This window comes from Cydia amplana, chromosome 19, assembly GCF_948474715.1.
Source record: "Cydia amplana chromosome 19, ilCydAmpl1.1, whole genome shotgun sequence".
Taxonomy (NCBI): Eukaryota; Metazoa; Arthropoda; class Insecta; order Lepidoptera; family Tortricidae; genus Cydia; species Cydia amplana.
The window spans coordinates 8,154,018-8,180,634 of NC_086087.1; the positions used below are offsets into that span (position 1 = coordinate 8,154,018).

At 37.0% G+C, this 26,617-nt stretch overlaps 1 protein-coding gene across 4 annotated transcripts in view; it reads left to right on the plus strand.

Annotated features, from left to right (window-relative positions):
* The window catches only part of LOC134656866 (zinc finger CCCH domain-containing protein 13), a 109,956-nt gene that overhangs the window by 28,505 nt on the left and 54,834 nt on the right, over positions 1 to 26,617 (plus strand). The gene's annotated exons all lie outside the window — the stretch shown is intronic.

The following is a 26,617-nucleotide window of genomic DNA, read 5'->3' on the forward strand; positions in this document are numbered from 1 at the left end:
AAAAGCGTTGAAAAGCCAACAGGTACTTCGCTACCGTGTCGTGAGTGATCCTGTAGGTATATAGGTACTTGTTCAAAAGTAAACAAATTATCTTCATCAATGAAACATGGTGCGCGAATTTAAATCTCTCTTTGGGTGCATATAATTCGCACACCGGCCTTACAGGCTTTCGCCAGTCAGGGGTCAAGTCGTAGAAAATGGCCACGCCGGCCATTTCACCGCTTAACTCGTTAACTTGTTACGAACCTGCATTGAAGGGATAATGGTAGGGAGTGGTTTCAATTTACTTCACTCTATGATAATGATATAGCAGCAAGGATCGTTCTGAACGGAAGTTGGTAGTAAATAGCAGTGGCAAGGCCATTGTCAAACTAAATTCTTACCATTTGGATTTTTGGATACCTTAGGATAATTTTACTCAAGTTAAAGTACATATTGATCTATATCCTAAAATCGATTTTTAACCGACTTCCAAATCTCAAAGAAGGAGGTTATCAATTCGGTTGTATGTTTTTTTTTTATTTATTTTTTTTTATTTTTTTTTATGTTTGTTACTCCATATCTCCGTCATTACTGGACCGATTTTGAAAATTCTTTTTTTGATTGTATGTATATGCATACAGATTGGTCCCGTTTTTGTCAAAACCCAGTTCTGATGATGGGATCCATGAGGAATCGAGGGAACTCCTCAAATCTTATAGGCATACATATAGTGATTTTTGTGTTTTTATCAACAAATCAAGCATATACATTCAGAAACGTGGCATTTGATGAAGTGGAACTGCTGATGATGATCAGAACGGAACTCTTCAACGACGCATAGTTCACGTTTGGCGATTTGTCCTCTTCGTTATGTTTGTTAAGCAAGTTAAGTTTTTAAGCCACATTTTTGTCAAGCTCGAGTTCTGATGATGGGATCCATGAGGAATCGAGGGAACTCCTCAAATCTTAAAGGCGTGCGTATAGAGATTTTTGTATTTTCATCAGAAAATCAAGCATTTTTATTAAAAACTGTCGCATTTGATGAAGTGGAACCGCTGATGATGATCAGAACAGAACTCTTCAACGACCCATAGTTCACGTTTGGCGATTTGTCCTCTTCGTTATGTTTCTTAAGCAAGTTTAGTTTTTAAGCCACATTTCTGTCAAGCTCGAGTTCTGATGATGAGATCCATAAGGAATCGAGGGAACTCCTCAAATCTTAAAGGCATACATATAGTGATTGTTGTGTTTTAATCAACAAATCAAGCATATACATTTAAAAAGTAACATTTGAGGAAGTGTAACTGCTGATGATGACCAGAACGAAACTCTTTAACGACGCATAGCTCGCGTTTGGCGATTTTTCCTTTTCGTTATGTTTGTTAAGCAAGTTAGGTTTTTAAGCCATATTTATGTCAAGCTCAAGTTCTGAACATGGGATCCATGAGAAATCGAGGGAACTCCTCAAATCTTAAAGGCACACGTATAGAATTTTCTGTATTTTCATCATAAAATAAAGCATTCACATTAAAAACTGTCGCATTTGATGAACTGGAACTGCTGATGATGATCAGAACAGAACTCTTCAACGACGCATAGTACATGTTTGGTGATTTCGAATTTCGACTTTGACTTGGACTGGGACCCGGACTCGGATCCAGATCCGGCCTCGTACCCGGATCCGGTTCGGACCCGGACCCGGACCTGGACTCGGACTCGGACCTGGACTAGACCCGGACTCGGACACAGACCTTGACCCGGAAAACCACTATGATACCTAAACTAAACAAACTACTATGATTACCTACCATAAAATGTAGGTATAAAGTATGATGAGGCCAAACCCCTCCCGCTCAAATCCCCGTACACCGCACCGCATGCGCCGTTAAGTGGGTTAGGTTAGGTTTGAACTGCTATCCTCACAGAACCGAACAAAAGTGGGTTAGGTTAGGTTAGAACTGCGAGCCTTACAGAAACGAAATGCTACTAGAAAAGTGGGTGGTTTTACCTCCTTTTCTACATAGCGCACCATCTACAATAATCTTTCACCGGGCCGCATAGAAGTCGGTTTTTTTTTCTTAAAAATTATGTTGTTACAATCTGACCTGTTAGCCGCTGTAAGCTGTAACACATAGCTCGCAAGTCCCAATTTTTAAGTGTAGGTACCTAAGTAGTAACAAAATACGTATTACCACATTTACGAAAGAGAGTTGCCTCGTTGCTCTGCAGAGTGCGTGCCAGCTCCAACCCCATCCTAAGTGACTCAGGATGGGGTTGGAGCTGGCACGCAGTCAGGATTCCTGACTACTGTAGCGGGCCGATACGACTCACCTGATAATGCGTCACTTTGAGTGTGTCATAACCGCTACTAAGTGATAGGTTGTTATTGGTGTCTGTTTATGTTTTAAATCGCTTTCTGTTTTTGTTCCACTAACACTTAGTTTTTAATCTTAATTGTTACTAATAACCATTATGGGCCATTGTTGTCTTAAATAAATAAATTGAATTGAATTGAATTAACATTTCTTTCGGTGTGTCTGCCTACAGACAGTTTAACTTGAGGGAATCTTCTTCTTATTTTATTGTAATTTTATAGGCTTTGATTTATCATTATTGCCTTCTTTCCAACGATAAGAACTAAACGGCCACACTCAGGGCGCATCCGCTCTCAGGGATGTATGAAAGCTGAGGTGCATACTAAGTTAATAGTTGGCATTAAAATTTAAAACATCCTATTACCTTTTCTGAGTGGCCGATGTGAAGAGAATTAAGTTATAAATATGTAAGTAGATATAATGTTTTCATCGTAAATGAAACGTGTTATACTAGCTCCTTATTAAATAGGTATGGGAAGACTGCTGTGGAAAATGTTCTCAGATGAATGAGTTACACAAAAACTCAAAAAACACGGTATTGTAAAGATTCAATTGTATTTTAATATATGTATGTTTCAACGGTCCCACCCGGGACCTTTGAACCACCAACTCTCCTCTCAATATCAATAAATTAAATTAATTTGCGTTATTATATCATGCATATATGTAAGTGGATTTTCGTAAATAGACCATATTAAATAAACTGAAGTGACGTGCGAGCAACACAAACTAGAACTAATATAATTAAATCACGCAAAATCACAAGAGCAAAAGAAAACTGCAAAGCGAGAAACATCGGCCCAACTCATTCTCACCGAACATGCAAATGTAATCCAGTTAGTCTCCAGCTAACTATTACATACTAACTTTCGCTCACACATCCAACATATTTTGACCTCAAGGCGGTTTCTTAGCCTTTAATGACTGGATGTGTGGCTGGTGTCTAGTTAGTCTGGTTTTAATTAAAGTGTAAGTTGAGTCATTTTGTTTCTCCGGTTACATTTGTTTGCAGACTATTGTGTCGGAATTTATCGGTACTGGGCAGACGTTGTCCAGCATAATGATAGTATTTTTTATCTTTGCCATATAATATACCATAAATTATATCTTTCTGAATTTGATTGAAAAAAGACAGCAATACATAACATTTCGGGCTTAAAACACAGTATGGTAAGAACCTTCGAATACAAGTAAATACGTGACATAACGCTTAAAAGTGGATACTACTCTTTACATAAACATTAAGAAACTCGTACTTTATTAATACTCCACTTGTATAATTGTTCATGTTTGTTTACTCATTTCATTATCACTGTTAAATACTAATTAATGAAGGACCACTTACCTTTGAGAACTGACATTTGTCTGTATCAACATTCTTTACGTAACCTTGATTTTAATGGAGGGCTTACTAAATGTTTGTAATCTGATGTTGTGTCAACAAATGAAAGATGTTGACAATTAATTAAATTGAGCATGTTGTTTATTTAAGCGTTATTTATTGTTTTGATAATTTGTGGAATGCTCGGGTGCAGTTTGGGTATTATAAGATATTTTCTTTGCTGCAACATGGAGAAAGTACCTGAATCAATATTGTCTGATGTGTTGGAAGCGTCTTAAGGTTATTTGGAGTTATGATGAATATCATAAGTTCCAAATAGTTCCATAAGGCTCGTCTCTAATTCTCGACCGTAATTTATAAGCTTAGACCGTGAATGAATAGGTTCCCTTAAAGATACTATAGTTTCCGTTCTGCAACAAATAACCAATATCAAGTGATAACTGTTGTGTAGTCGTCGAGAGTATAAAAGCAGCCGTTAAACTCCTTTTACCTCTTGCCGAAGGTCACGATAGTCATGATAAATCATTGTCCAATTCTTGCGATACCTAGTAGTTAAGTAGGTATATATTACTATTTTTATACAACTACGAGTAGCTATGACATCACCAAACAAAGAATGCCAATTTCTGCAATATTTTGTAAAGTCATTGGCATTATGATTATGTCCATACCGTTAAATTATACTGCTCATGTTTTTTCTGAGTTCTCTGTGGTCTGTGGTAAACATTGACCATACAAGTACTTTTTCGTTACCGTTACTTACGGACATACAAACATTGACGATAATTTTGTGTTTCTATACATTTTTTGTTAGCGTTAAACTACCTAGTTATTTAGTTAAGTTAAGGCGGCGCAAACATTAACCACAGACATTTTTAGTGTTTAAAACTCCGTCCACAGTAAAGATTCATTTTTTGTATAACATTTATAAAGTCTAAGAAAAAATCGTGCGCCAAGTTTGTCAATTTGTTTTGTGGTAACTGAATTGTCAAAAGTCTACTTTTCACAAGCAACGTTACCGCATACAGGTAAACTAATGTACAAGTCAACAAATTTGATTTCTGTATAATTTCGAGCACGGACTGCAATACGTTTTGTGATTTCGTATCTTAACTTCGAAATGATAAGGAAATTCAATTCTTTGACCGCACAGCGCTTTCATAATTAGCTGTCAAATTCGAAGCACGAATTTGTCTTAGACTTTAGTCTTATACAATGAATGAATACACAAGTATTGTTGGCCCGCCCTCCAGCCAAGGTGAGTTGGTTGACTGACCGGTCGCATTCCTGCTCCGTGTTTTCGTGGTCGTGTTACTTGATGGACTGATATTGTAATTTGGTTGCACTTGGTACCAATTTTACAATCCGAAGCCACTTTAAAGTTTTTGGGATATATTAATGATTTGTCCTCGTTTACTAAATTAAGGTGGTTGAATTTATTAAGCTGTCCGAATTGTAGAACGAGCTCTTAAGTAACATTCGGGCACCTACATTTCTAAATAACTACGTATACCTACAATCGTCAATAGCCAGACTTTTTCACCTACTGTATTATGCCTACCCAAGTATGAAGCAGACATGTTTTTATCAGACGAATCTATTCAGCAGGTTATGATGATTACCGGTCGGCTAGCTACCATAAAAACATGTGAATGGCAATTAGGCTTGCTTTTGCTTAACCAGTCCTGTCGCTAATGATAGTAATACGCGGCTAGGGCTTAATCTGGGGTGTTAATGTGGGTGGGACTAGAATTTATTCCATTACACGTATTTAGTGTAATGAATACGTGCACTTGCCTTAAATTAAGTAAATGCTGTAAAAAAAGCGATAATGATAAAGCGAAGCAGGTAGATATTCTTTTTTAATTTTTTCCTCGTTTGGCCCTGTAGAATTTCAATCAAATAAACTTAATGCTTGTATATCTTAATAATACTTTAAAAATAATTATGAATGACAAAATTTAAGTTACCTACATTGTGTACACACCTACTTACAACTCTGTTTTATTAGAATAAAAGCTACATGTATGCTAAGTTACGTGCTTTCTGCCGGATGGTACTTCTTTGAATTGCATATTACCTATTATTAGATAAATACTTAAATGGGTAGAATGCAGACACAGTTAAATAAAAGCCTTTACCCGGATTCGAACCCTTCGACGTCTTACGGTCACGTGATCGTCTTACGCTGTCTCGAGTTTAACATTTTTCCCCACATCAAAAAGTGCACAGCGCCGCTAAAGAAGTTTTCACTTCAAAAAACGAACTATAAACTAAAAATTCGTCCAATCACCCTGCGGCAATCGAGACGAATCGATTGACACCTCATTTGCTAAACGACAGAACAAAAGGCTTTGCGAAACAGCGATGTTTACGTTTCGATAATCTGTTTATCAACAATTTTGTTTTGTCACTTGTTGCTTTGTTATGGCATTGCTTTAGAAGAGATATTTATGGATCATTAGTTTTTCCACAGTGATAAAAAAATATAAAATTTTGTCATTTGTGAAATAAATACCTATCAGAGGAGCTAAGATGGCCGGCTCTTTATCATTAGTCGCCACGCCTGTCACGTTCTAACTAGTATGTAAGTGCGAAAGTGACGCATGACATGACAGGTGATAAAAACGCGACATGATACTGCTGCAGTCGTATATATCCATAGACATAAGTAAATCTAAATAGGGTTGATCAGCTATTCTCTTTGTACTTAATGTTGCTGATGTATTTTGTTATATTGTACGTAATTATATTGGTGATTAGATATATTTATATTTACCATCCTATACCTATTTAAGCATTGTGCATTGTAAACTTGGCGGTCGCACTGCACCGCACGCTAGATGAAAATAATATGTAAAAATGTATGTGGCGGCCATTATAATATTTATGGGATGCTGTTTTAAGTTTACCATTATTTTATGTATAGGTGTGGCAAAGTGCCTATTGGGAAATAATATATTTACATAATATATTCTATTATACGCAGGGCCATTAATAAATACATTTTACGTTTAGAGCCTTGTCAAGGCGTGTTGAGATGCCTACTCGTAATGTTTTAGCGTCTTGGCGCTAAGTGCATGCAGTAGGTATATTCACGCGCCGCCGCTAAATTGTCTAAACATTATTACATGTCTCAAAATTATAAAACGTCCCAAGGTGAATACGATACCTATGCGATACAATAACACAGCCGCCATAAACCATTCTGGTAAAATATAAAAAATAACTTCTACTTATTTAGATATACGGGAAAACATAACAAATGTAGATAAAGGAATTTAAAGGTCAACTCACGACAGTATCTGTACCTTTTCTTTTCATTTTCGGAAAACACCATCGGTTCTGCACTAAATTCAACTGAAGTCAGAATGGTCCATTAAAAACCTAATCCACAACGAATCTGAAAAAGTCATAATTCATTCGAAAGTATTTTAGCTAGAACTTCTTTAGCGGAAAATACAACTACATGCCTACAATATACATATACATATATACCGTATGGAGAAGATAGTTACGAGTAGAGCAATATCTCTTGTTCAATCAGCAATACATTATTATGTAAATTGTAACTCTGAAAGCCGACTTGTCGAACACTCACTAGATCTACGATACCCATTTCCCTACAAATTCCTTCCTGGTGTTACATATTACAACCACTTGCCGAGTGAGAACGCAAACATATAATAAATAATAGTACTACCGTACAGAAAGGACACCTACAAAACCGAAGTTTGACAGAGCGATTCAGGAACGAATCCTGCTGTAGGTATGGCACTATCCCTTTCGGCTATTTAGGGTTGTCAAAATTCAAGTCATTATCTTATCTGTGGTCGTGCATTCAAAGGGACGTCAAGTTGTATCAATAATTGCTCGGAGCAATGCTAAGCCGAACAGAGCCGAGAATGTCCGAAACGAGGAGTGTCGCCCTCATTTTGCATGCATTGCAATGCATTTTGCTTCAGTGGGGCTGAAGGCAAAATGTAGCATTTAAGCTACAAGTGCACTGCGGCAGTACCTCGCGCGCGGGCTATAGTATATTAACATTATTAACAGTCTTATTACATACTTGTCTTTGTCGTTAGCAAGGGCTAGGCATTCAAACTGTTAGAACAGGTTACTAATTCCAGCGCTGAATGCTAACGGTCGCAGTATCTGATTGGTTCGCCATTATAACGGTGCCTTTCAATTTAATAATATTTTCAACACGTGCGTGCCATTCATCATAATTGCCCTCAATTACGTGGATTAACTAATAATTAGTCATGATTAATATCTCTTTTAGTAGAAGATGTATAACAACATTAATAACATTCATCAATTGTAAAGGGCTTTATAATAATCTTTCCTACGATTTAATTGTTTTATTTTTCATGTCGCTACTTTTTTTTTTTAGGGTTCCGTACCCAAAGGGTAAAAACGGGACCCTATTACTAAGACTCCGCTGTCCGTCCGTCCGTCCGTCCGTCCGTCTGTCACCAGGCTGTATCTCACGAACCGTGATAGCTAGACAGTTGAAATTTTCACAGATGATGTATTTCTGTTGCCGCTATAACAACAAATACTCAAAACAGAATAAAATAAAGATTTAAGTGGGGTTCCCATACAACAAACGTGATTTTTTACCGAAGTTAAGCAACGTCGGGCGGGGTCAGTACTTGGATGGGTGACCGTACTTGAGACCTATTTCCAAATTAAACTTTTCATTTTAGAATTAATGAATGTTATCGTTTTCTAATATTTAATAATATATGTATTTTGTATTCTATTATATTTAATAAATATTTCCTAATAAAATAGTGACTCCAATTAAAAACTACACTACACTAGATATCAAGTATTTATTCTGAAAGGGTAATTATTCTGAATACTTCCATGACCGTACATACAAATTACAATCCACGAGCGAAGTAACACAAAACGCTTCATCATCGTTCTAAATAAGCTGTTTGTTAATAATGAGAACGAACAATACCTATGTACTTACTCATATAACGCTCAAGTCAATGGAGCCGGCTGTCTTCTCTCATAATTTGCTCTACGATCTCCATATTAGTGTAAATAACCTCATTAGAACCCAATTTTGTTAAGTTCATCCGCCTCCGACATAACAATATGGACGCGCCTTAAACTCTCTAATTCTGCAAATACGAGGGGCGTTCAAAATATTCTCGGTATTGATATCTTACGACCTCTTCTAAAATTTCTTTCGTTACTGGCCGCTGAGGTTTGTTCATTGACATTAAAAAAAAGTATAATTCGAACCGAGATAGTCTTTTGTTTTTCTGCAATTGCTGAACAAACATGAACATCATGTGCGAATTGACAATGTGAACTAAATTAGAACATCGATGCGTGATAAAATTCTTGACAAAACAGGGTAAAAATCAAAAAACCATAAAAGAGGAAATGGATTGTGTTTACCGTGAGTCTGCTCCTTCTTTATCTACCATTCAAAAGTGGTCAAGCGAGTTTAAACGCGGAAGGGAGAGTATTGAAGATGACCCTAGACCTGGCCGGCCTGTAGTAGCTACTTCACAAGAAAATATTGATAAAGTGGAAAAACTTATATTGGAAGATGGTCGAGTGAAGGTAAAATCTATAGCACAAGTAACCAATCTCTCTATTGGTACCGTACATGATATTATACATGACCATCTTAATATGTCAAAAGTAAGTGCAAGATGGGTTCCGCGAATGCTGACTCGGCTTCAAAAAGACATGCGTGTAGCTTGTTGTTCCGATTTTATTGACCTGTGCGGTGAAAATCCTGATGAGGTGCTGCAACGAATAGTTACTGGAGATGAAACCTGGGTTCATCATTATGACCCAGAGAGTAAACAAGAGTCCATGCAGTGGCACATTAAGGGTTCAGCTCATCCCAAGAAGTTCAAGGTCATCCCTTCAGCTGGCAAGGTCATGGCCACGATATTTTGGGATTGTGAAGGAGTATTACTAATCGATTATAAAGAAAAAGGTGTAAATATCACAGGACAGTACTACGCTAACATTCTACGTCAATTAAAGGATGTAATTAAAGAAAAGAGGCGAGGAAAGTTAACCAAAGGTATTCTGCTTCTGCATGACAACGCCCCCGTCCATACTGCTCATATTGCCAAGGCAGCTATTGTTGAATGTGGGTTTAAAACTGTTACTCACCCACCGTATAGTCCGGACTTAGCCCCCAGCGACTTCTTTTTGCTCCCCAATCTTAAAAAGGATCTGCGTGGAAATAAATTTTCTGACGATGAAGCATTGAAGGCGGCAGTGGAGGAGCATTTTTACACGAAAGATAAAAAATATTTTTACGAGGGATTAAAAAAAATAATTGATCGATCTTTTAAGTGTATGAACATAGGGGGGGAGTATATTGAAAAATAAAAATATCAAACTTTTCGTACTTGTTTGTTTTCATTCTCATACCGAGAATATTTTGAATACCCCTCGTACGACCCTGCCTCCTACTTGAACAGTGAATCTCTATTTTATTGGACCTTTGTTCTATGTGGGTTTTGACAAACCAATGTCCCGTCACATTATTATTCATGATTTTTGACGGTCACGACAAAGGCCTGTCTTTCAATGGCGCTTGTAGTCCTCGTAATCATGAGGTTTGATTGAATTTTGATTGATCACTCGCCCACGGTGAACGTGTGAATGCGACGAAGGTTACGTATGCGTATGCGTTTGCTCGTTAACGTAATAGCGATGTTATAAAGCATTTAGTTAATTTGGTTAGTCATAATTATGTCTGGGAAAGAGTTATTCCATATGAGCGGTAGGTAGATATAATGTCTACGTACTTAAGTAATTTCGTATAAGTATACAATTTTAGTCTTTATCGTTAAACAAACATACAATGCGCCACATTGACATAAAATAATAAGTGGAAAATATAAATCAAAGCTACTCGTATTTGCTGTAAATCTATTTATTAAAATAGAACCTGCTGTTACTAATAAAGTAAGCAAGTAGGTACATACGTTTTTGTTTTCATGATACACGCTATATGAATTAAAATATCTACATAAAGCTATATCATGTACTGTCAGAAACTATTAGCTTAGCACTGGAAAGCTAATGTACAACATTTTAAATTTGAACTACAACATGAACAAAATAAACCTGTAAGTAGATGAATGACGGATGCATTCGAAACATGTTACGCTTGGACATCAATTGTATCGATATTAATCATTTTAACTTTATTTTTATGTCATACCTATGAAGTTATCAAAGCATAAAATACAAAATTGTGATATTCATGGTATTTTTCACCAAGTCGTGTATTACGAAATCGGACAAGTTGCGATAAGGGTCCAATCTGTGACGTGAAGTGCTTGAACGCTGTCAAACTGTGCCAGTTGGTCCACCGCTGTCACGACGCAATGCAATCCTGATAATGATAAGATTATGAAAGTGACATTTTTCGCATTTTCGCTGTCTTTGTCATCGGTATTTGTAAAAGTTATCTAGTTGGTTGATCTGGTGCACTAGGGTGTTAGATGAGATTATTGCGTGCACAGAAATTTCACCATTCCTCAGCGGAATTTATTCGATAAGAGCTGAATGAAATATAGAAATGTTTGCATTGACATTATGAAAAAAATGGGAACATCCAGAGAGAAAAACCGGCCAAGTGCGGGTCGGACTCGCGCACGGAGGGTTCCGCACCATCAACAAAAAATAGAGCAAAACAAGCAAAAAAACGGTCACCCATCCAAGTACTGACCCCGCCCGACGTTGCTTAACTTCGGTCAAAAATCACGTTTGTTGTATGGGAGCCCCACTTAAATCTTTATTTTATTCTGTTTTTAGTATTTGTTGTTATAGCGGCAACAGAAATACATCATATCACGGTTCGTGAGATACAGCCTGGTGACAGACGGACGGACAGCGGAGTCTTAGTAATAGGGTCCCGTTTTACCCTTTGGGTACGGAACCCTAAAAATGGGGTACTACGTTTGTATGGAAAAGTGTTTGTCCACTATCCTCTTAAGATTACATAGTCTTAAATAATAATCATAATGTAATGCCCATATAACCTGTAATACTCGTAATCGCTATTGGCCTAGCAAACAAGACGAAGAGGAGTATTCTGACTGTAATAATAGGCTCTAAAGCCTATAAATTTGACCTAGATTTGTTTTGAATATGATCTGTCAGTGTCAAAGGTGACATTTCTTCAAGAAACGTCACTTTTGATACAGGTCATATCCAAAACAAATCCAGATCAGATTATTACATCAGAATACGCCTCCTAGTATGTCGGTCTATGTCAAATGGTGCGATTACCATAAACCTGATTTGATCCGCAATAAACTTTGAAGGTAATAATTTGCTCAAAATCGAAACGTAACAACTCCATAAAGTTTTCATACATAGTGAATACGTTTTTGAAATGGTGGAAATGAAAACGCGGGGACGCAATATATTGATCTGATTTTTAAATCAAATACCTAAGCTAATTGTTGCCTTGAACTTTGTGAAATATTTGGATTTGTAGGTACCTAATAAAATTGTAATAATAGCTTCATGTTTAATAGGCTCGTGATGTGTTTTTTTTTATATGGCTTGCCTAATACATATTATATACCTACCTAGTTTACATATTTTGATAAACTAAAAATAAACTATTTACTTTTTTTATTTTTTTATAGGTAGTTTGTGTTTTTTATTTTATATCTAGTTATATTATAATTGTATTAATTTGTTTCTTACCCTAATATAAATTAATTTCATCAAAGATGAAGAAGATCATCTTTCAATTAAAGATGGTTGAAAAATATGTGATAATGACAAAAAATATTTATAAGGCAAATACGAGATGTTTTGATGGTTATATATGTACATACATTTATGATAATATGATTTTTAAACAGTTATATTTATTTGTGTCAGAATACAAATGAGTACGGATATGATGGTGGTATTTGTCTACGTGACAATGACACAATGACAGTGCCTGACACCTATTTTATCACGTGGATAAAGCTATCCAATAATATGCCTGTGGAATCGTAGTATACTAAAGATGATAGAGTCAGACCCAGAAAAGTCTGCAGCGATTTTGATGGCCCACGCAGTGCAAGTGTCATTTTAAACGTCAAACTTCTATGAATTTACGGCGTGTAAATAACACTTGCACTGCATGGGCTATTAAAATCGCTGCAGACTTTTCTTGGTCTAACTCTAAATATTAGAGGAAATGGCTAACAATAGGTACCTACCTACGTTTAGTACGTACCTATGTATATGGCATTATCAATGAAAAGGGACCTTGTTGTCGATGGCGCTTACGCCGCACAGCGTCGCGCGGCATTGTATTTATATGGGAGCATCGTTAATAATGGCGTAACCGCCATCGACAATAAGGTCCCTTTTCATAGATAACGTCACATATAATAAAATTAATAAATAAAGGTACAAATAAATACATTTTGACTAGGACAGAACAAATAAATCGCAAACTCTACAAAAGAAGTCTAAGGTTTCAATTTGGTTTAGACTCGGCTTAATACAACTATTTCACTATTTCGGAGGAAAAATCTTTTGTACGTGTTTGAAATGTTCTTATTAAACAAGTTTCTTCACAGATGTAGTAATAGGTATTTCTATGATAAGATTGGAAAACACTAGTAGAGCTCGCAACGTGTGTTGCGTTAGTAAAGGCAGAGACAACTGAAAAATAAAGACTGTTAATCTATACAAACCCGTCTTTCATGCCATTATTAATATTATTATACATACCTATTGTGTATGTGTCTACCACTTATTAGTCTAGATCTCAGAGCATATAATACTATATCTGTGGTCTAGATCTGTAGTGAGATATCTAAGTGAGCTTAATTAGAAGCGCCTTTAAGATACGCTCAAAAGAAATGGCATCTTGTCACTTTGTATGATGTTTATTCTTGTCATAGTTACCCGTTTTTAATACTCTTGACCACACATAAAACGGTGTTGCCATTTATAATAACGAAGTCTTGTAAATAAATTACTAGACACTTACTAGAGTTGGACCAAGAAAAGTCTGCAGCGATTTTGATAGCCCACGCAGTGCAAGTGTTATTTACACGTCATAAATTCATAGAAGTTTGACGTTTAAAATGACACTTGCACGGCGTGGGCTATCAAAATCGCTGCAGACTTTTCTCGGTCTGACTCTAGTCTACATTATTGACTTGTTAGACACAAAGTTGTAAGGAGAAAAAACTGTTTAACCGAATCACGTTCGTTCAAGACCACGTCGACTATTTAAAGAATATTTTATTGCAGACGTTTAAATACTTCGCTTCTTGCGAAAACCCACAAATCGTTTACTCTACGAGCATTTAACTAGGAATGAAAGGTACCTACCTACTTACCTGCTCGTAGAATATTGGCGTTGAAGTCACCTGAAGTCTTAATGAAATGAAATTAATTTATTCCAGAAAAGTTATTTCCACATACATTTAAAACGAATGACATAATTACATATGCTTAATAAGTTCTCCGGCATATTTTTACAAAACACGTATTCGCCTTGTTTTGTAACTTCGACCCTTGAATTTCAAGAACCCTTTCAATGTACCTGTTGTTAACTATTATAGGCACTCAACTGGTAGTCAGATTTTACAAGAATGGGAAAATCAAATAGGACAACGAGACTGAACAACGGGTTAGGTTAGTTTAACGATGTCCTGGTAGAATGTTCGCGATCCCAGGACGCCTCCCCAAACGGCATATTGTGGGAAACGCCGGTGTGGGTTTAGTGGGTAGGCTCCTCTCCTCTTTTCACAACTGAAAAGAGCTGGGAGGCGAGAGTCACACATACCCCCCATTATGGGCCCACGTCGGGGCCAGAGGGACGATGCGTAACAGTATTCCCACATCGACAAAAAAAAGGTTAGTTTAACGATTCTGCTCTTGCATACTCTTTGCCAACACCTTGGCGAGTAACGGGCGCGGTCGATGACAGCGTCCTGTTCTATACTTGCGTTGGCTGCGCGAGCGCACGACGCCTGTCGAATCCTCCGTGAGCTACCGCTCTTAGGTCTCAATAGGTCTACCTACCACTTAATTCGCAGGTTCGTGAATAGCTATGGCTGAGGGTTACACTATTTTTGTCTGATTTGTATCATTAAGAAAAATTTAAATACCAACTAAAACTAGACTTATTTAGACTTAGACTAGGCTACCTACTTCTTTAAAATGCTGCACAAATGAGGTAAGAGGGCTGTAATTCGCGGCCTCGAGATCAGAAAAACCGGCCAAGTGCGAGTCGGACTCGCGCACGGAGGGTTCCGCACCATCAACTAAACATAGAGCAAAACAAGCAAAAAAACGGTCACACATCCAAGTACTGACCCCGCCCGACGTTGCTTAACTTCGGTCAAAAATCACGTTTGTTGTATGGGAGCCCCACTTAAATCTTTATTTTATTCTGTTTTTAGTATTTGTTGTTATAGCGGCAACAGAAATACATCATCTGTGAAAATTTCAACTGTCTAGCTATCACGGTTCGTGAGATACAGCCTGGTGACAGACGGACGGACGGACGGACTGACGGACAGACGGACAGACGGACGGACGGACAGCGGAGTTTTAGTAATAGGGTCCCGTTTTTACCCTTTGGGTACGGAACCCTACAAAGTAGGTACCTACACTCATTCCATAATTAAAAGATCTTTCGGGTCTCAACCTCTGTTGCTCTTGCCGTAGTAACTGATAACAGAGACAGAGCACGAATTTATAGCGTTTTAAATAACTGATAGTAATTTAAAAAGTTAACCGATTAGGTACATTGTACATTACTATAAATCAATATAAAACTGAACTCGAATTCCATAAAGTTGCTTAAAGACTGAACGTGAAATACGTAGGTACGTTAAGACTGCGCCTGCAAGAACTTAATACAGCTCCTTATGCTTTGATGTTTATATAATGCCGACTTTAGTGCGATTATAAGTACAATCAGCAACAATTAACTGTCCATCGGTGGACCTTATGCCTTTAGTAATAAGATTTACGAACTGTTAGTTAACAGTGTGGGCGATGGTACTCAGGTATAGGTAAGTACATTAAAACCTCGTTATGCAAGTTGTATTGATTAGGTGTGCATCATTTATCTTTATCATCAGTATCATCACTGCAATTATATCATCGAGTAATCATAGAATCGCTATACAAATTGTAGTGGTGATTATGTAATCATGATTGCAATAATGGTATCATTGTTAGGGCATACCTACCTAATGCTGAATCTGCTGAACAAAAACATAGGTACCACAAATACTGTAAACAAGTGTCTGCAGTTAGCTTTCTACTCATACTCCTAGATTAGGTCACCCTAGTGAACTAATAAGTTGAATTGGAAATTCTACTGTATAATAGTTTGCGTCTATGAATCCAAAGTAACTATTATTCCGTACCTACTCATACTTACCTAAGCATTCGTATAATATGTAAGTGTAGATAACAATGTTTCTCAACTATACTTATAAATAAGAACTGAGACAATAAGTGCTACTAATATTTTTCTCTCAAATGTGATACCTACAGTTATTCTACCACCATTCCCCCCGTAATTGGAAATAGAAAAGTCACTCGAGCAACCTTATCGAATTCAAGGTCCGTGTTGCAACTTCCTTGGCTCATTCGCGGCGTCGCACCGACTGCGATCACAAATGGACCAGTATTCTGCACTAAAATTGCGAATAATATCCGTACGTAAGTGGTAAACTGAAATAAATGTCATATACTAAGAAAAAATGACCAAGGCCTCCACTGCCTCCAGGTTGGAATCGAACCGTCCTCTGCTCTCTGCTATCTCGGCAGGTGCCTGGATCTTTCGGCCACCGGGCCACAGCAATAATTTAATTTGTTCTAATACTTCTAATCGTACGTAGGTAAGTGATGTTGGACAATCAGAATAACATGAAGTTTATTGCACGAGAATCACAAGCATTTTTGTTTATAAAGGAAAAAAAAGTTCCAATATTTTTCCATCTCGTAAAGATATTTAGGTTAAATCAATGTATGAAAATTTCGTGACACTCAAGTGACACTATTTTCCCCTATCAGTACCGCTACAGCTCGTAATTCTGAGTAGAAAAATCCAAAAACATCCCAAGTCTAAAGAAAATTATCTATATTTCGTTCCTTTATATATATATTTAGACTACGGTCAGTTTTCAATTAATGTCTGTATCTGTGTCTGTGTCTGTGTCTGTGTCTGTATGTAGTTATATTGGTGACGTGCCTATTCTAGGAAAACAATGTGTTAAGAATTATATCGGCGCAGTGTCTAGGCGAAGGCTTGGCTGACTAGATTAATAAAACGCTTAACTAAAAGTAAACAACGATTACTGAATATCCTTGACTAGCTGTTGCCCGCGACTTCGTACGCGTGGATTTGTATATTGGTGGTTTATTCTACATTAGCTTAGAACATTAGGTATGCAGCAAGATATTGCGGTAGGACGGTTAATAATTTGTTAATTATTAATACTATACAACGCATGAGACTTGTCTTTCACAACCTACGAACTTTCAAACCCCTAACTGAATAAAATTGTCCTCGATATAATCCCTCTAAACCCCCTTAGAAGATTTTCATGTCCTCTATTTAATAAAACCTACTACCTAGGGTTTGCACGACGGATCCGAAATGTATGGGAAGATCCGCGGATCCGGATCCAGATCCGGATAATTTCATACATTTCGGATCCGGATTGCAAACCCTACTACTACCTAACTACCTATTTACGAAGTTTGAAGTTCCTAGCTTTAAATAAAATTTGAACTATATACAAACTTTCAACCCCTTTTTAACCATTTTAGGGCATGAATTTTTTAAAAGCTGAAATTATTTTTCTTGTGTTCTAATAATATGCCTTTATACAACGATTCAAGTCCCGCACTCAAAAAAATGTTTGGCCTCCATACAAATTTTCAACCCCTTTTTCACCACCTCGGGGGATGAATTATCAAAATCTCTGAAATTAGTTTTCTTCTCTTTTGATAAAATACTTTTTTACGAAGTTTCAAGTTTGTAGCTTTAAATAAAATTTGAACCCCATACAAACTTACAACCCCTTTTTAACCCTGTTAGGGGATGAATTTTAGAAAACGCTGAAATAACTTTTCCTGTCTTCTAATAATATCCCGAAATACAAAGATTCAAGTTCCGCGTTCGAAAAAATGTTTGATATCCATACAAACTTTCAACCCCTTTTCACCACCTTAGTGGATGAATATTCAAAAACACTGAAATTAGTTTTCTTGTATTTTAATAACATATATTTTTACGAAGTTTCAAGTACCTAACTTAAAATAAAATTTGAACTCCATACAAACTTTCAACCCCTTTTTAACCCTGTTAGGGGATGAATTTTACAAAACGCTGAAATAACTTTTCCTGTCTTCTAATAATATCTCCACATACAAAGATTCAAGTCCCGCACTCTCAAAAATATTTGATCTCTGTACAAATTTTCAACCCCTTTTTTACCACCTAGGGGGATGAATTTTTAAAAACGCTGAAATCGGTTTTATTGTTTTTTAATTTAATACCTTTTTACGAAGTTTCAAGGTCCTAGCTTAAAATAAAATTTGCACCCCAGGACAAAGTTTCATCCCCTTTTTTACCCCCTTAGGGGTTGGATTACCTAAAACGTCGCAATTACTTTTTTGTCATCGGCTATTATGCCTTTCTAAGAAGTTTCAAAGCATTTGTAATGGATTCAAACTTTCAACCCCTTTTTAACCCTGTTAGGGGATGAATTTTAAAAAACCCTGAAATTACTTTTCCCGTCTTATAATAATATCCCCATATACAAAGTTTCAAGTCCAATAATCACAAAAATATTTGATCTCCATACAAACTTTCAACCCCTTTTTCACCACCTTAAGGGATGAGTTGTCGAAAACGCAGAAATTATTTTTCTTGTTTTTTAACATAGTACATTTTCACAAAGTTTCAAATTCCTAGCTTAAAATAAAACTTGCACCCCATACAACTTTTCATCCCCTTTTTAACCCCCTTAGGGATTGAATTTTTCAATATCGCTTCTTATCTCTTGTACACTTTATAAATTCAACCTAGTGTGCAAATTTCAACTTTCTAGCTTTTGTAGTTTCGGCTCTGCGTTGATGAATCAGTCAGTCAGTCAGTCAGTCAGGACACTTGCATTTATATATATAGAAGATAGATAAGTTGGTACTGCAGCCCATCAACCTAAACACTACTGCTTGATGTCTAAGACTTTGAGTTGGTTTCACCTAACTATTGGTCGCCATTCAAACGTTGGCAAAATTATATTGTTTAGTTTTCATAGTTCACTTCACTTCTAAGTGACGTTTTATGTAATCTTTGTCAATTGTATTTGGTGTAACTGGCCCTTAATGGCAATGTCAGCGACCAAGTAGGTATAGTTTTCAGACCGACTGACGTATTATTAAGAGCGTATCTATTTCCTACCCGTCTTACCCGTCATCACCTACGGAGCCGAGACATGGTAGGTTTGTAGGACAGTAGGGTTGGTCCACCAGTTCAAAGTCGCTCAGCGAGCTATGGAGAGAGCTATGCTCGGGGTTTCTCTGAAGGATAGGATTCGTAACGAATACTTACATCCGACAGAGAACCAAAGTTACCGACATAGCTCAAAGAATAAGCAAGCTGAAGTGGCAGTGGGCTGGCCATATCTCACGAAGAACCGACAACCGCTGGGATAAACGTGTTCTTGAGTGGAGACCGCGACTCGGCAAACGTAGTGTAGGACGCCCTCCGACCAGGTGGGATGACGATCTGCGAAAGACTGCAGGCAGATGCTGGATGCGGCAAGCTGAAAACAGGGCGCTTTGGCGCTCTTTAGGGGAGGGCTATGTCCAGCTATGCTGATGATGATCTATTTAATAGGATGTACTTTTACCGGCATTTGCGTAATGCCTGATACACACGATCGCGGCGCCCGCGCGTGCAGAACGCAACAATGGATCCTATCAATTATTTGTTACAAATTTAACACACGAACGACTCAGATTCGTTTTATGGGATTGCTTTTGGGATCCGGAAGCTAGATGGCTGTTGAGGTGCGAAAATGTCTAAAAGTCCCTGTAATGGTGTGATAACAATGTCACCTTGTCACAATTTGGGACATAATAGGCACTGCACTTCTTATCTCTGGCTACCTCTATTAAGCACATTACGAATTTAGGTACTTATGATTGAGCCTAAACTTAACGGCCTGGCCACGATATTGCGCGACTGGCTTCGGCTGAGGCGACAACCATGGTTTTCGCCTTAGCCGAAGCCAGTCGCGCAATGTCGTGGCCAGGCCGTAAGCCATCTGCACTGCATATATAAGTCATATAACGTAGATGTACAGTAGCGTAAGCTACCTAGGTCGATAGTACGTTCGTTCAACCGTCTCTCATTTTATCAAGGCCATTGACAGTGACAGCGCCCGCGTCAACACCACAGCAGTTTGCTGCAGCAGTAATGCAGCTGCAGTGGCCATTTGAATGTCACCTCAATTTTTTAAAATTACCATCGAAAGTGTCGAATACTTACATGTCATTCATGTATCGTAAATCGCAATACCTTTAAACGAGCAATTCTTGTAGGTATATTATATTTATTTATTTATATACATATTTCAGGGATTTCGGAAACGGCTCTAAAGATTTCGATGAAATTTATATGGGGTTTTCGGGGGCGAAAATTCGATCTAGGCTAGAAGCTCTGGAAAACGCGCATTTTGGAGTTTTTTATATGTTTTCCGAGCAAAGCTCGCGCGGTCTCCCGGATATTGTATCGTAAATCGCAGTCGAGATAAAATACTTCCATTATACCTTTGTCAGGGCACCTACATTATTAAAATACTCGTAAGGTGTAATTTGTTTTCTTCGACTAACAAAAGGCGTTGCCTGTAATTTAATTTCTATTTTCTTGGGAACGTTTACGTGAATATTAGGTGCTGGCGTGTTATTAGAATGCAATTATCACACAATGATGTAATAGGCAAGGAAAAGAGTTAATGTTGAGACTATAAAAAAAAGCGGCCAAGTGCGAGTCGGACTCGCCCATGAAGGGTTCCGTATTTAGGCGATTTATGACGTATTAAAAAAAAACTACTTACTAGATCTCGTTCAAACCAATTTTCGGTGGAAGTTTACACGGTAATGTACATCATATATTTTTTTTAGTTTTATCATTCTGTTATTTTAGAAGTTACAGGGGGGGGACACACATTTTACCACTTTGGAAGTGTCTCTCGCGCAAACTATTCAGTTTAGAAAAAAATGATATTAGAAACCTCAATATCATTTTTGAAGACCTATCCATAGATACCCCACACGTATAGGATTGATGAAAAAAAAAATTTTGATTTTCAGTTCTAAGTATAGGGAACCCCAAAAATTTATTGTTTTTTTTTCTATTTTTGTGTGAAAATCTTAATGCGGTTCACAGAATACATCTACTTACCAAGTTTCAACAGTATAGTTCTTATAGTTTCGGAGAAAAGTGACTGTGACATACACGGACAGACGGACAGACAGACAGACAGACAGACATGACGAATCTATAAGGGTTCCGTTTTTTGCCATTTGGCTACGGAACCCTAAAAATACTATACTTATTTACTAAAGAGATATATATTACTTGTTATTATTACATACTTATACCACAATTACAATATTGGTGTGATTTTCACCCATTTCTAGGAAGTGTATCAATTTGAGGGATCTTTTAAATACATAATATATTGATGTTAACTACTTACCCCCTTATTCATAAACGTTTACTAAAGTTGACAAGTCGATAATAATCGTTTGTCCCTTTCCATCATACCAATACGTCGGAAAGGAACAAACTATTATTATCGGCTTGTCAACTTTAGTAAACGTTTATGAATTAATATCTAAAGAGTCATACATTAATGATAATTAACCTAAACTTCTTTAAGTACGCCAAGCAGTTATAGTACTAGTATGAATAAAACAAGAATTCAAATCAGCCCCCACAAACCTTCTCCATGCGAAAATTTGAAACGTAATATCCGTAACTATTTACCTATTACGTTTATTAATATGAAATATTAGAACCGGATGATTCGCGAAAATTACACCAAAGCCGGAATTACTTTCGCCTTACCTGGTACAACGAACTGATATCATCACAGGTTATCAAAGTGAATGTTTCGTATTGCGTAGTGTCCTAAAGATTTTCTTGAGATGCCTAATGACCAGCGCGTATTGGATTCATGCCGGTGAAGAGTCATCGCTATGCTGATATTAGGAAACTGCAGATGGCGCCTTTCACAAGTCATTTCGCACACCATCTTACTGTCTATTTAATTTTACTGAAATGCTACTGTTTGGTGATAGGACTTCTACGCTCGTGAAGTTTATTATATTTCTAGCCAGCTAATCTATCATCACTATCACTACATAGTATAAAACAAAGTCGCTTTCCTGTCTGCCTGTCATGTCATGCTTAGATCTTTAAAACTACGCAACGGATTTTGATGCGGTTTTTTTATAGATAGAGTGATTCAAGAGGAAGGCTAATGTGTAATTTGTCAACCCGTGCGAAGCCGGGGCGGGTCGCTAGTTTAGGTATGAAAACAATTTCCTATACATGTAGCAAACAAATTAACATTTATAACTTTACTAGCGACCCGCCCCGGCTTCGCACGGGTTAACAAATTATACATAAACCTTCCTCTTGAATCACTCTATCTATTAAAAAAACCGCATCAAAATCCGTTGCGTAGTTTTAAAGATCTAAGCATACAGACAGACAGATAGATAGCGGGAAGCGACTTTGTTTTATGCTATGTAGTGATGATGGTTAACACGGAACGTGATGAAGTGAAGTGAATGATGGATATAAAAGCCAAACATAGCCAATTCTACCTGTTTAGAATAATACATCCACGTCACTTCTGCTGCCTTAGGCAAATTACGTTTTGTATACAATTTTATACACAACATAAAAAAATCTTTGATAGTGTTAAAATCTAATTTCAAAACAATGTCAATTAAATGCCATAAAAACACCATTAATCAAATAAGAATAAGAATAGTTTATTTTCTAAAAGTGTTGAAATCGATCTGTTTGTCCTCCCATTACAAACTGTACATGTATCTAACGTTATCATTAAAGTTGTTCACGCTCAAATTAAGGTAATTAAGTGTTCGATATCACGTTCCACTGATCGGGCGTCGAACCTTGGACCACTTGCGAGCATGACATGCCTACGCTCTTGCGTGAGGCTTGTGCACAAATTGTAACTATTTTCAGTACGGTCAGCAAGGACCTGCAACAAAAATTACTTAACGTCTATTTTTTTATTCGGTAGACTAAAATGACATTTCATAGTATGAAATGACATTTTATGTTCATACTATGAAATGTCATTTTAGTCTACCGAATAAAAAAATAGACTTTATGTGATCTCCGGAGGTCAGCGGGGGTGACCTATTTTCCTTATAGTATGACGTAAGACATGATAAATTATAAGCTTTAGCTCACCCCCGACGACCTCTGGTGATCTCTTTCATTTGAGGCAATCTGAGACACATCCGCCGTATGCCAAACGGCTTGTAGATAAATAAAGATATAGTTGGTCAAACCAATTTGTCAGTAAGAACCAGGAAAACTAATAGGAACTCATCCTTTTCTTTTGGGTGCTAGTACTAGTGTAAGACCTTAGATAGTATGATTCTCTCTGTTTTTGTTTGAAATGAGACAGTCCTTTGACAAACTACATATATCTACCGAATATGGTGCAGCGTCAAGGAAGGAGATGGTGGCACAATCTTAAATTGATGTCTTCCAAGAAGGTCTAATATTGCTATCAACAGAGACCCTTAGGAGAAAAAGACAGGCGTTTGCCCAGCAGAGGCTAACATATATAATAAATAAATTATGTATTTATTTACATATGTAGAGAGTAAAAAGTTAAAAACGTTAGGGTGGAATCACATCTATCAGCATCGAGCCGCATTTTATATATGAGAAATTGCTCGTTAGTATGAAGATGCGTACGCATGCTTTCAGCTTTCCGATGCGTACGCATCTTCATACTAATGAGCGATTTCTCATATATAAAATGCGGCTCGATGCTGACAGATGTGATTCCACCCTTCTCTATATCTTCCTAAATACAGAAACATTTGGGTCAATAATTCAATAATTCCATATGTAACGTTCATTCATACGTCTGTAATGTTGCGACGCATCGTATCTTAATAAACAGTACAAAAATAAACAATACCACAATAACTCATGTAATCAATATAATCAGGTCAATTATCTAGAGAGAGGCTAGAATGGTGTTGCGTCTTGTATTTTTTTGTGATTAGAAAACTTGTCGTGCTGTCCGTACTCACGCGATCAACAGTTTTGTGAGAATTTCACAACGTTCGATAGGCGTGGGTTGCCAGTGATAAAAATGGGCGAACATAAGCTCAGGTACTTATAATCAGACGAAGCTGATCGCATCTGCAATGAGAAAGTGTGGCAATTTCATCATTAATATCAAATTTCTATGGAACTATGACATTCCTATAACGACAATCCCTCACTTTTTTCTATTCACATCGGTGCAAAGTTAGCTTAGATGGATTCTAGATCGAAATGTCCCGTTCCCTTACCTAAGTGGATGATTTAAGTTATTTAGTATATTTTGTTGCCGAAAGTTAAGAGTACTGATGAGGCAAATGCCCTCAAATTTAGTCCAGGCCAAAATACATCAAGACCGGTATAACTTAGGCTCCAGTATACCGTAAAACGGGGTGAGTAGGTTTCGCGGGGAGAGGTGATTTATGAATGAGGAGAGAAGGTTTGAGAGGGGGGTGAGAAGGGATTTTAAGGCTACTGCTACAAAAATAATGTATTCCCATTTAAAATGGAGCTATAGTAATACGCATAATAAAAAAAATCGATCCAACAATCTTCCAGAATCACCTTTGTATGAAAACCCCTCTTACCCCAAATACGAGGCACTACGTGGTGAGGTGCGTTTTCCTCTTTATCGTCAAAGTTATGAAATGGAACTACCCAAAATAAAATAAAAACTAAAATACAAACGTCCGGAACACTTATTATATACACCATTCAGTTTTCATATGTAAAAATAAAATGTTATCGAGGTTTGAATTTCAGTTTTGACCCTACTAACCCCATTTTACGATACCTACTTAATTTTCCGGAACAGAAGATACAGTTTTAGTGTTTCTGCGTGTGTATGATTCGCATAAGGATGCTAAATACAATGCAATGCTACATAATGGAGCCTAATTTTAAGTTTTCAGAAATAATCCCAATAGAGTTGCAAGATGGCGAGGGTTCACAATTAACAAATTACCATAAACGATAGAACGTCATTACCATTAGTTTCGTTAATTACATAGTCGTTGTTTGAAACATAAGTTTATTAAACTACTTAGGTCCAATTTAGGTCAATTTTGCCGGTCATGGTAGAAAATATGCAATTCTAGATTAACGATTTACTCTCAGGTGAGTGAAATACCGGTAAAGGTTTAATTTATTTCATTGAAAAAGACAGTAAAAAGATAAATAAATAACTTAAGAACTAAATAAATCTATGAATAATACTAAATTAAAACTAACAACCCTAAATATATCTAAAATAAAACAAGGAATATAAAAACTACTGAAAGAGGCCTCCCCGCGCTACCCCTAGCGCAAAGGTGCCCATCACACTCGCTGCGTTACCGCGTTGAATTGCGATGGAGTTAAAGTTATGATTTGGCGTAACGTATGCTTAAGGTAAGAAAGATTGTAATAAATCGAGGTAAAGTTAAGGAATATTTTTTTAAATATCCCGATCGATTAATAATGATCCCGTTTTAGCAGTATGAAAAATGTATCCCGCAAACGGAATGCTCGTGAGAACGTTACTATATTAGCACGTATATACTACTAAAACGAAATCCTGCAGAAAACCGTACCCGCGAAAAACGGGATCTTTAGTAGAAAAGACCCGTCACTTGTATGTAAATAACGAAGTGTCTAGGATGGACATTTCGTACGACTGAAATATTTCGAACAATTTGTCATGCAATAGCACTATCTGGCTCCAAACAATTGCAAATAAAAAAAAGCGGCCAAGTGCGAGTCGGACTCGCCCATGAAGGGTTCCGTATTTAGGCGATTTATGACGTATAAAAAAAAAACTACTTACTAGATCTCGTTCAAACCAATTTTCGGTGGAAGTTTACATGGTAATGTACATCATATATTTTTTTTAGTTTTATCATTCTGTTATTTTAGAAGTTACGGGGGGGGGGACACACATTTTACCACTTTGGAAGTGTCTCTCGCGCAAACTATTCAGTTTAGAAAAAAATGATATTAGAAACCTCAATATCATTTTTGAAGACCTATCCATAGATACCCCACACGTATGGGTTTGATGAAAAAAAAAATTTGAGTTTCAGTTCGAAGTATGGGGAACCCTAAAAATTTATTGTTTTTTTTCTATTTTTGTGTGAAAATCTTAATGCGGTTCACAGAATACATCTACTTACCAAGTTTCAACAGTATAGTTCTTATAGTTTCGGAGAAAAGTGGCTGTGACATACGGACGGACAGACAGACGGACAGACAGACGGACAGACAGACAGACATGACGAATCTATAAGGGTTCCGTTTTTGCCATTTGGCTACGGAACCCTAAAAATACACCCAAGTTTATGGTTACGACGACGGTATACTAATAAATATTATTATAAAGTATCTTCCATTTCAAATGTACCTACTTTTACATTTTCCCCTTCAGTTTTACAACTAACAAGCAATAATATAAACCTAGGTTTATCGCACATCAAAACGCAGTGAAAATTTAATTTAATTGCACTTCATCCAGCCAGCTTTATTGCCATCGCTGCGAACTCGGGGCTA